The sequence below is a fragment of the Pogona vitticeps genome, chromosome 1 (assembly GCF_051106095.1).
Source record: "Pogona vitticeps strain Pit_001003342236 chromosome 1, PviZW2.1, whole genome shotgun sequence".
Classification (NCBI taxonomy): domain Eukaryota; kingdom Metazoa; phylum Chordata; class Lepidosauria; order Squamata; family Agamidae; genus Pogona; species Pogona vitticeps.
The window spans coordinates 324,191,961-324,203,443 of NC_135783.1; the positions used below are offsets into that span (position 1 = coordinate 324,191,961).

The 11,483-nt window shown below is 39.4% G+C and overlaps 1 long non-coding RNA gene across 1 annotated transcript; it reads left to right on the forward strand.

Annotated features, from left to right (window-relative positions):
* Positions 1–387: 387 nt before the first annotated feature.
* LOC144589157 (uncharacterized) lies at positions 388–7,226 on the forward strand. The gene is made up of 2 exons (XR_013545085.1): positions 388–517; positions 2,041–7,226. It is a non-coding gene; the product is annotated as an uncharacterized LOC144589157 (long non-coding RNA).
* Positions 7,227–11,483: the final 4,257 nt, after the last annotated feature.

Below are 11,483 nucleotides of genomic sequence, written 5' to 3' on the forward strand. Positions count from 1 at the left end.
ACTAAAAGTTAATTACAAATACAGGGCTCTGAGGAAAACACATTTTGAGATAAAATCAATCTAGATATTTAAGTTGGGAAGTGCTGTAGCATCTTGAGAAAAATTCATGATTTGTCTCTTACACTTTGCAAATCTTTTAGAATAAACAAACCAATTTTCAACATTTGTAAGGTTTTTTTTAAAAAAACTTACATAATAATTTTCTCCCAATTTGGAGAGAAATACAGCTTGCAGAAATGTTTTTTTTTAAAAAGATAAATAAGTTATAATATTAAAGTTTAAATATCAGCATAGACCCTTAAGGGAAAACAATTTAATTTTTTTTCAAAAAACTGGAGAGAGAAGTATACCCTGCCTCACGAAAATCTCCCTTTTTTACAGCTGCTTAAAAGCTTGCCTGAATATAAGAGTCTTCTTCTGTCATTAGAAGGACAGCTGGAAGGAGCTCAACCTACTTTCATGTCAAAGACGAAAAGATCCTGTCTCGTGTGCTGAGCAGAGGGGACCTGTGAGAGTGGTGAGTATCGGAAAAGGAGCTCTCCGATGACCTTAAAATTTGAGGAGATGTTGTCCTTCAGATATACTGAAATCAAAGCTTTGAACAAAAGACGGAAAATGTGTTCAGCATCTACTACATTGCACCAGCTCTTGAGCTCTTTTCCATAGATGTAGAAAGTTATTCTGTACTTCAACTCCCAGCCAGCAAGGCCACTGGACATTCTGGCTAGGATATTCTGGGAGTCAGTTGGAGTCCAAAACAGTAATTTTCTATACCTCTGCTGTGTAGGAGAATGTCATGAATAAAGCCACTGAAATCAAAAAGACTCATATAGAAAGGTAAAGCTGACATAAGCAAAGAGTGAAACGTATTGGTGAATAAATTTACCTCGTTACTCAGACCCTAGTCATTATCTTCAGTCTGACACTGGATGAGAGAAGGACGCAAAGACAGAAAAGGTAAATGGTCAGAAATTACTCAATGATAGATTCTCTGATTCCTATCATGCTAAGATATTCTTTGTTGCTTTAATATTAGTTTCACAATAGCAATTGTGAACGTTCGTATTCATGTTATTTCCAAGTCTTTTGGCAACCGATCACAACCGGGCAGGATCTTTCATCAGCTGGTTATAAAACTGGCAAATTCATGGCAATGAACCTTGGAGAACAAGTGCATGAAGCAGCCAGTCGTAAAAAAAAATAATAAAAGAAGATAGGGAGATAGAGATTATCAGAAAAACAACCCCTGTACTCTTTGAGTTATTAAAACAAAGGATATATCCTTTGTAACAAGGGAGATTTCTGTCAAATCCACAGAAATAGACTGACTTGTAGAGGTCCTGTTTCAAAATTCAGCTTCTTTGCTCAGAATAAAACAATCAGAATGCTGTGGAATAAATAATCATACTTTTCTTAATGTAGCTCTTTTACCATACCTTTCCAACAGCAGCTCACATCAATTCACCACCTTCTGAATTTTTTAAATGAGAGAAGCCAAAATATTGCCATGCAGAAAAAGACCAGCCTTGTCTGTCCCACAAAGGCACCAGGAGTGGGTTTAGTTGCTTTGGTACTATCCTGGCAAGTGCTGAGACCCAAATTCTACAAATTAATAAGCTTTCACGCCTAACTATAGTCCTTTATTTTATTCAGGACTAACCCCAAACATTCTAATGTCTGAAGCAAAGGGCAAGATGATGCCTCCCCTTAGTGTGTGGTCAGTGACCTCCACTCCACCAGAGGGCAGTAGCTGGCTCTTGTCAGATTAACACACCAGAAAAATGGCATCTTCAAAATGACTTATAGCAAATTGGGAGAAAGGGGTTAGAAGATGTCCGCCAGCTTTGTCCTGCCTTTGGTGATATCCTCCCACTGTAATATTCTTGAGGGCCCATGTGTTTAAATTTGAGGATTTTTTTTTCTGGTGCCTTAATGCCCTTTAAAAATTATTTTTCATGGAGTTATTGTTGCTCAGAGTAGTGCTCTGTAAATAGATGGGTGGTATACTAATGTAATTATTTATTATTCAATCAATCAAAGAGGGCAGCTGAAAACAAAGGAAGAAAGGCAAGGGAGAGAAGAGGGAGCAGAAAGAAGTGGGTAGTTTGAGGACGAGAAACTCATAAGTATGGCATGAGTTGAATGCCAAGATCAAGACCACACCTGATCATCTATGGAAAGAGTAACTATGAAGGGCAGTCAGGAGCAGAAGGCCTGCTACATGAAATACATCTGAGGGTGAGATACTTTGACATTACAGTTGAAATCATGTTAGGATTCCAGAAACGTGAGTTAGGAAGACTTGGAGGAAACAGACATTGCAAAGGAAGTTTGTGTTTACACCTAAGGACCGACAAAACAAAAACAATTTGAAAATGATATAAGGTAAGAAAAAATCATGCTGTGAAAAATCACACATCTTTGAGTACACCCTAACTGGGTTATTTGTTCTCACTGATTTAGACTGTCAAAACACACCAGTAACCACACTTCAAAGCACAATATCCCTTGCCTCTAAGTGAGAGGCTATTTAGGAAAGCTATTTTTTTCCTGGTGCATATCTCAGTAACTAGAGCAAACTGACTCTGGGCAAAACTAGTGTCCTTTCCCTTTGAGAAGCAAAGGACGCAAAAGCACAACAAGGACAGAAAGCGTGGCTGATTGTTTTTTTAAAAGCAAACAATCCCTGCAATGATTCTAACCCTTTAAAAAGTCCATGCCACAGAGTAGCAAGCCATAGTCATTTTGTGCAATTTGGATTATTTGTGTTCAAGTATTAACTGTATTAAGTGATTACTTTTGAGCAATTTCTGCTTAATTTGCACAAAGAATCTCCTTCTTCCTTGTTGCAAACACTGTAACAGGCCTTCCACTTAAAGGGCAAGGTGAATAATTTTGTTTTTGGCATGCAAAGATAAGACCAAAGAGGAGTTGTGTCCTTAATGCATATAGCAACAGAAATGACAAGCTTCCATAAAGAGAGAAAGGAAGGGCAAAATCTATAGTTATTTGCAGTTACTTATTTATTTAAAATTCAAGGCAATGTTGTAGATATTTTAAGGTGTTAATCAGTGTCTTTTAATCCCCCTCGCAGGTTTCATTTGAATGGTCCCTGTCCTCCAAATGGCACTAGTTTGGGGGAGTGGAGAGAAGCTTCTTGGCGTCACACACACAAGCTCTGTCCACTTATACATACTGCTCCTACCCCTAATATATTCTGCCTTCCTCTACCCAATGGTAGGACCAGTCCTGGAAGCCTAAAGAGGCAGTTTTGAGTCTCTCCGTTCAAAGAGTATTGGTTGTTTTTCAGCCCTTGTAAAGAAAAGGCAAGCACATTAGGGGAGAATTCTGTTGTGATGAGGGAAAAACCTATATGTCCTTGTGTGGTCTAGCTATCATGGATGGGGCTTCTGCAGAATGTAAAATCTGGCAGAGTTCAGGGTGAGCTGCAATGTGTCGCAGGATGCTGAGCTAACAAATCTGCACTGGCACCCAGTCTCCAGGGTTTCCTGTTAAGATGCACATCTTTGTGTCATAATGATAGGCATCTTGCTAGTTAAATACTAAGCCTCAGGGAAAGACAAGGTCTAAGCATGTTCAGAGTAGTGAGAAGCCTCCACAAGCTATGAGTTTCAGGCCATGAGATAATTAAGAGCGGATTATGATGGTTCAAAGGGGAAGAAAAGGGGAAACACCTGAACTAGTCATATTGATCTCAGTCAGCATTGAATCAGGCTTGTAGAGATGCAATATATTCATATAAAGGGGTGTGTACTGCCATTGGATAAATATGTAAAAATAAACTGAATCAGAGGTATTTATGCATTTCTGGGTTGACCAAGGATGGAGCAAAGAGCCCAGAGTCACTTATGGGCTGCAATGGCATACCTACAGAACTCTCACATTAAATCTGGCATTCATGCCCCGGGTAGATGCGGCTTGTCAGCCTTGGAAGGCAGCCCATCTAGGAGAAGAGAAACTCTGATTCCAAACCTCCACTGCCTTGTGGCTATATCTATTGATGGAAAAGGCATCAGGAGTCAACCTCGAGGCAAAATCTGGAGCCGGAGTCCCGGAGGCAGTTTGTGCCTTTCTGGCAACTTCTGCGATGTCACTGGAACCAATTGTATTGGCTCTTGCCTTTCCATTGGACTATTTCAGTGATGTGGAGAGGGGGGATTTGCTGGTTGGGTAACAGCCTATCCTCCATATTATTTTACCCAGGGTTCATGCTCTGGAGAGGACACTCCAGCTTCGCCTACAGCATCGAAGACCTCCATACAGACCATGTTACTATAGTCTCTTGAGACTGAAGGATGCCTATGTATGCATCATGACCAGAAATGGAAAAAGAAAGAAAGAGAAAGTTATAAAGATGCTAAGTTGGCAGTAATGAAGAAGGAGATTGTGGTGAACCTCCCTTTGTTTCTACTTTAGTAGAACACATACAACAGTACAAGCAGAACTGCAGGCAGTGAGGGAAGAGGAAATGATTGTTTATGGTTACTATTACTGTTACTGTTCCTATCCTTGTTGCTATTTTTACTGTTAATGAATGCCTTAGGCCTCAAGTGTGTTAATAACATTTCAGTGAATTTCTAAGAATCTGTGTCTGTTCTTAGTGGAAACTGGGGATCCCACTGAATCTTTGTTACAAGAGGGGCAAATGGTTTAAATCCCAAATGAGCCACAATGAACTCAAAACACAAATCCACCAAGTCACAAGTTATCACTTAGAAACCAATGCTGAAATCATTAAAAGTCAACACGGGTTTTTCAAAAACAAGTCACACCAGACTAATCTGATCTCTCTTTTTTTGATAGAGTTACAGGCTTGATAGATGAAGCGAACACTGTGGATGTAGCATATCTTGATTTCAGTAAGGCCTTTGACAAAGTTCCCCATGATATTATTGCAAGGAACCTAGTAAAATGTGGGCTACTGTTCGGTGGATTTGTAATTGGTTGACTGACCAAACCCAAAGGGTGCTAACCAATGGCTTCTCTTCATCCTGGAGAGGTAACTGGGGAGGTGCCTCAGGGTTCTGTTCTGGGCCCTGTGCTATTCAACATCTTTATCAAAGACTTGGATGAAGGAATAGAGAGTATGTTGATTAAATTTGCAGATGATACCAAATTGGGAGGGGTTGCTAATTCTTCAGAGGACATGATTAAAATTCAAAATGACTTTGACACAGATTAGAGTCCTGGGCCAAAACTAACAAAGTGAATTTTAACAGGGAGAAATGTAACATTTCAACAGGGAGAAATATAACATCCTACAGCTAGGCAGAAAAAAAAATGAACTGCACAGATGTAGGATGGAAGACACCTGGCTAGACAACAGTACCTGTGAAAGGGATCTAGGAGCCTTGCTGGACCACAAACTGAACATGAGTCAGCAGTGTGATGCGGCTGCCAACAAAACCAATGCAATTCTTAGTTGCATCAATAGGATTGATCAAGGGAAGTGACAGTACCACTCTATTCTGCTTTGGTTAGAGCTCACCTAGAGCATTGTGTCCAGTTCTGGGCATCTCACTTCAAGAAAGATGTTGACAACCTAGAATGTGTCAAGAGGAGGGCAACCAAAATGGGCAAAGGTCTGGAAGCCATGTCTTGTAAGGAGTGGTTTAGGGAGCTGGGAATGTTTAGCCTTACAGAAAGAAGGTTAAGAGGGGACATGATAACCATGTTTCAATATTTGAATGGATGTCATGGCAAGGAAGGGACAGGTTTGTTTTCCATGGCTCCAGACATTAGGACAAGGAGCAATCATTTCAAACTACAGGAAAAGAGATTCCACCTGAATTTCAGGAAGAACTTCCTGACAGTCAGACCTGGTCGGCAGTGGAATATGCTGCCCCAGAGTGTGGTGGAGTCTCCTTCTTTGGAGGTTTTTAAGCAGAGGCTGGATGGCCATCTATTGGGAGTGCTTTGATGGAGTTCTTGCATGGCAGGGGATTGGACTGGATGGCCCCTGTGGTCTCTTCTAATTCTGTGGTTCTATGATTCTATGATAATAATGAGCAAGGGAGCCAACCTGCAAAACAATGTTAAATGGGTACAACATATTCACTTATCAGATGAGCCTGTCTTTATGGGAAAACACAAACAGAACCAAAAAGATTTGCACGCTACATGTTCTCAGCTTTTCCAAGTGATGAGAAATTCCTGTGACTACAACTCCCAAAATCCCTCCAGTCATCATGGACACTCTTTGCCAACAATTCCCTAATTGTTCTGCAATTTCTGCAGACCAGAAAGAGCTTTATGATCTCTTGGGACACATTCTGTTTTCTGATGCAACCTATTTAGTCTCAGGGTTGCCACTACAAGGCTGACCTAACCTTTTGCTATCTGAGGCAAATCTACAAAAGTCAAATCAACAAAAGCTGATCCCTCCCACATCAAAGTCTGTTAATATTCAATCATAATTTAAGCATTTGCAACAAAGACCATTAACAGCTCCCTTACTGCATTAAAAATACAATAAAAATGTTTTACTGCTGTTCTTTTCTGTATTTCTATGACCACACAAATCTGCTGCCTGAATCAGCTGACTTCCCTTGTCATTATTTTCTTCTTCTCCCTCAAACACAGTTGACTGAAAATAGTATTCTAAAATTTAAAAGAATGTTCTCCCTATCATTACACAAATATTATCCAAATATATTCCTCATCCCTCTCTTGGAGGCACACCTTAATGTGGTGAATGGGTTTGAATGTGTCAGGGATGCCCGGACAATGCCGTCAAGAAGCTAGTCTCTGTTATGAATCTGGACTCTTAGCAGGGTCACCCAAGGTGGAATGACCAAAGCTGAGACAGTAGACTAAGATGCACTTGCCTCCTTCAGGATTAGCGCATACATTATAGAAGAGAATGGGTAGTTTCAATAGTGATGGGGCGGTGAAATTCCTTAAGAGCAACTGCTGGGCAACAGTGGTAGTTGAAGGTGACACTGGTGGAGCATCTTTCATAGAAAATGGCACTGACACTCAAGCTAACTTTTGTTAGCACTGCACAGAAGAAGGTAATGGAAAACCACTGCTGCCTTCTGTGCAGAAACCCATGGCCTTGAATTTGCAAGAGCCAAAATACTGCTGAATATTTCTTACCTTGAAAACCTTATTATGAGACAATCCAAGATAAAACAAGAGATAGTGTTGGAAGATGAGTCTTCCAGGACAGGAAGCATTCAGTGAGTTACTGGGGAAGAAGAAAAGAGGAACAAAAATGCATGGGCAGTCAAATGGCTATAATTTAACATATGACCAAATAATATTAATCAGACTTGGGAAAACCATCAACCATTCAACTACAGATGTTGGGGAAAAGGTTGAAAGCTTTTATGCAAGCTCCCAGGAGGAAATTGTTTCCACATAAAACAAGATGTGCTGATAATCATAGGTGACTAGAATAAAAAGATAGAAACAGATCAGAACCAAATGATGTTGGAGAATGTGGCCTAGAAATTAGAAATGAAGCAGGAAGAAAACTCACAAAATTCTGTGAAGCCAGTAACCTGTTTATTACAAATACATGCTTCAGGAAACTGAACAGTCAACTGTACATTTGAACATCACTAGATAACAACTATAGAAATAAAATAGACTGCATAATTGGACATGGTAAATGGAGAAGCTCTATTATTTCTGCCAGAGCAAGAACAGGAGTAGATTGGAATACTGACCATGAATTGTTAATATCAAAAATTATAGTGAAGCTAGGGAAAAAAAATTAAAAGCCTTAGTGCCGAAATATAGCTTAAATAACATTTATGGTGAATTTGAAGAACAGATTTGCATAAATAAATGGAACTTACAATGGGCTGATACTAAAAATATTATTAGGAAAGAATGCAAAAAAGTTTTACAAAGGTTTAGAGGACAGACTCTAAGGCCAGATTGTTAAGGCCAGATGAGAAACAAAAGTAAAACATGACAAAAAGGATCAAAATCCTGAATGTAACGTTCAGCAACTACCATGTAGAGACAAAGAGAACTGTTATAATAATCAGTGCAAAGCAGAAGAAAAAACAACAAAAGAAGGAGAAATATATTTCTTCCAGAAGATCCAGCATAAATTTAAACCTATATTATGTACTCTGAAAGATCAACAGGGGAACATACTATATGACCAGGATAAAATAAATAGTAGGTGGAAATGATATACTGAATAACTATAAAGACAATATATAAGAATGATATTCCTTTGAAATATCCTGCAATTTTAGAAGGGAAAGTGAAAGCTTGTCTCAAAGGACTTGGAAGAAATAATTTGCCAGGAGTAGACAGAACTGTTCCAGGGTACAGAAACAGAATCTGTTAAAACCCTGACAATAATATGCCAACAGATAAGAAAAAATAAAACAATTGCCTGCAGACTGGAAACACTCATTATAAATTCCAATTCCAAGAAATGAGATGCCAAGAGGTGCAGTATAAGGCCATTGTGTTAATTTCTCTTGCAAACAAAGCAATGTTCTCAAGATATTGCAACTTTTATCACATATGGAGCAAGGTGTTCAAACTGGATTCTGAAAAGGAATAATTTTGGAACTACTCACAAGAACTTGGTGCACAGGCTGAGGAAGATAAATTATCATTGAAAGTTCACTGTTTTTGTTTTTTAGGTATCCAATATAGATACAAAAGGTAAACAGTAAAGAAAGGCAACAAGAAGGGAGAAAAACTCAAAATGCTGGGGGAGAGTTTTGCAAATACCATGGACTTCCAGAAGCACAAACAAGAAGATCCCAAATCCAATCCAAACTCTCTCTAGGTGCAAAACAGAGAAAACTGAGGCCATCGTACTTTGGGCACATCCTGAGAAGAGCTGACTTACTCAGAAAGACAAAAATACTGTGAAAAGTGGAAGGCAGCAAAAAGAGAAAGACTGATATAAGATGAATTGATTCCAGAAATAAACCCACGGCCTCCAGCTTTCAAGAGCTCAAAAGAGCTGTTAACAATAGAACATTTTAGAGGGCACTCATTCATAGGGTTTCCCTTAAGTAGGAGGTGAGTTGACAGCACATAACAGGTGTCTTCAGGCTTACCCTCCAAAAGAAAAGGAAGGAAGGAAGGAAGGAAGGAAGGAAGGAAGGAAGGAAGGAAGGAAGGAAGGAAGGAAGGAAGGAAGGAAGGAAAAACAAACTCAGATACCAGATACTCAAAAGAAGCTGGATTCTCAAGCAGAGCTGATGGGACAGTGGCTCTGCTTTCCATCTCTCCTGCTGATGCAACCTGATGGAATGATTGCTGCACAGTGGGAACCAAAAATAGCAACTGACCTCTCAGCAATATCAAAGGAATGGCTTTGCTTGTCTTGTGCAATAATCTTGAACTTGCCTCCCAGGCAATGGATTAGATGAATAAACAAAGCATCTCCATCTCAAAGGTTGCTATTTTGATTATCATCTAATCTTACTATAGACGAGATAAAAGAAAACAATGCTCAAATAGCTGTGATTACCTGTTTGGAGACATTCCAATTCTTTAGAGGAAGTCAAAGCATTCCTTAAAAATCCAAGGTCCCCCTCCCTTTTTAAAAAACTTTTATCCGTAGCACAATACATTTGGCCATAAGCAAGAAGACTAATAGTCTTCATAATTGTTATAGTGGATGCTCAACCGGCTGCTGCTTCTCTAAATGTAGCAGGTGCCCAAGATGTTAATTAAAAGCAATGGATAAAATAATTTGGAGCTGAGGGCTGGAGAGAAGATTCACCAAAGACAATCCAATGGAGAAAGCAGATACCATAAATAAGTCAGAAGCAAAGAGACAGCCAATTATCCGTGGGAGAAAACAACTAGTTTGGTGCATATTTTATGGCTGAACACATCTCAGGCATTATTCCACCACTGAAATCAAATGAAAATAAAAATTGTTTCAGGTAGCAAACATATAAAAATGAAATAGTTAATGATGTGGCCTCACTCTGTGCTTTGATGGTGAATGTGAATTATTTATTTTCCTCCCAGACATCTGTCCAGTTGTTTTCATATAGAACTCTTTTGATTTTGATTATTATTATTTTTTAAAGTCCTTCTATGCATACTGCACAGAGGGTTGCTGGGGACATCACTTGGCTTCTTCGTTTGCTTTTACTGTAACCATTCACAAGAGACACAACAGACTAGGCTTCCTAAAAATCAGAACTGGTCTGACTATACTGCTTCATGTGTCCCAGTGTGTGCAAGCTTGTCTAGTAATGTCATTTTAAAATAATCACACCAGTATTCTTCTAATCTCTTGGGCTACAGTAAGGAGGGACTCCGTCACAAACCAAAAGAGTTATATGGATATTCCTTACATTATTATTTCATCCTAATTTATGATACTCTCTTCCATTTCAACTCCAGCATTAGTCTGCAAAATAGTCAAGCAAAATGCTAATGAGGCTTCTCAGGGAGACTGTGCTTGTAACTTGAAAACTTTCTGTTTGTGAGCACAATCTACCCTGTTTCCCTGAAAATAAGACCTAACCTGAATATAAACCCTAGTATGATTTCTCAGGATGCTCGTAATATAAGCCCTACCCCAAAAATAAGCCCAGTTAAGTGAAACCCTGCTGTCCACCACTGTGCAGCAACCAGAAGAAGATGACATGACTGTATTTGAATAAATGTGGATTGTTGTACAGTAAATGAAAAAAATCCCCTGAAAATAAACCCTAATGCGTTTTTTGGGGAAAAAAATTAATAAAAGACCCCGTCTTATTTTTGGGAAAACACGATATTAAATAGTTATTTCTCTGTAATGAAAATAATAAAAGGAGTATAAAATAGAAATAATCCTTCTCTCCATGGGAAAGAACAACAGATTAAGTAAGGGGCAATTAAGGGGCAATAGGGACATGGTGGTGCTGCAGGTTAAACCGCAGAAACCTCTGTGCTGCAAGGTCAGAAGACCAGCTGTCGTAAGATTGAGTCCATGTGACAGAGTGAGCTCCCGTCGCTTGTCCTAGCTCCTGCCAAACTAGCAGTTCAAAAATGTGTCCCAGCTCCTGCCAACCTAGCAGTTTGAAAGCATGTAAATGCAAGCAGATAAATAGGTACCACCGTGGTGGGAAGGTTACAGCATTCTGTGTCTAGTCGCACTGGCCATGTGACCACGGAAACTGTCTATGGACAAACGCTGGCTCTATGGCTTGGAAACGTGGATGAGCACAGCGCCTTAGAGTCGGACACAACTGGACTAAATGTCAAGGGGAATCTTTACCTTATTCTCTAATCTCCCAGCTTCAGTGAACAAGACAGAGATTTAATGGTCCAAACCTGTAAACAGGAAGCTTTCAATTAACCTACTTCTGAGCATACATTATGGATCTTGACCAGGAAGGTAATTACTGGATAATTTGTACTATAGTTAATGCTTTGCTTTTGCTCTCAGCTGATGGTGGGAAGGCAGCAAATCAGAAGGGTTTAAGAACTCTGCTATGGAAGCAACACTTAAAACATTATCATTAGATATCACC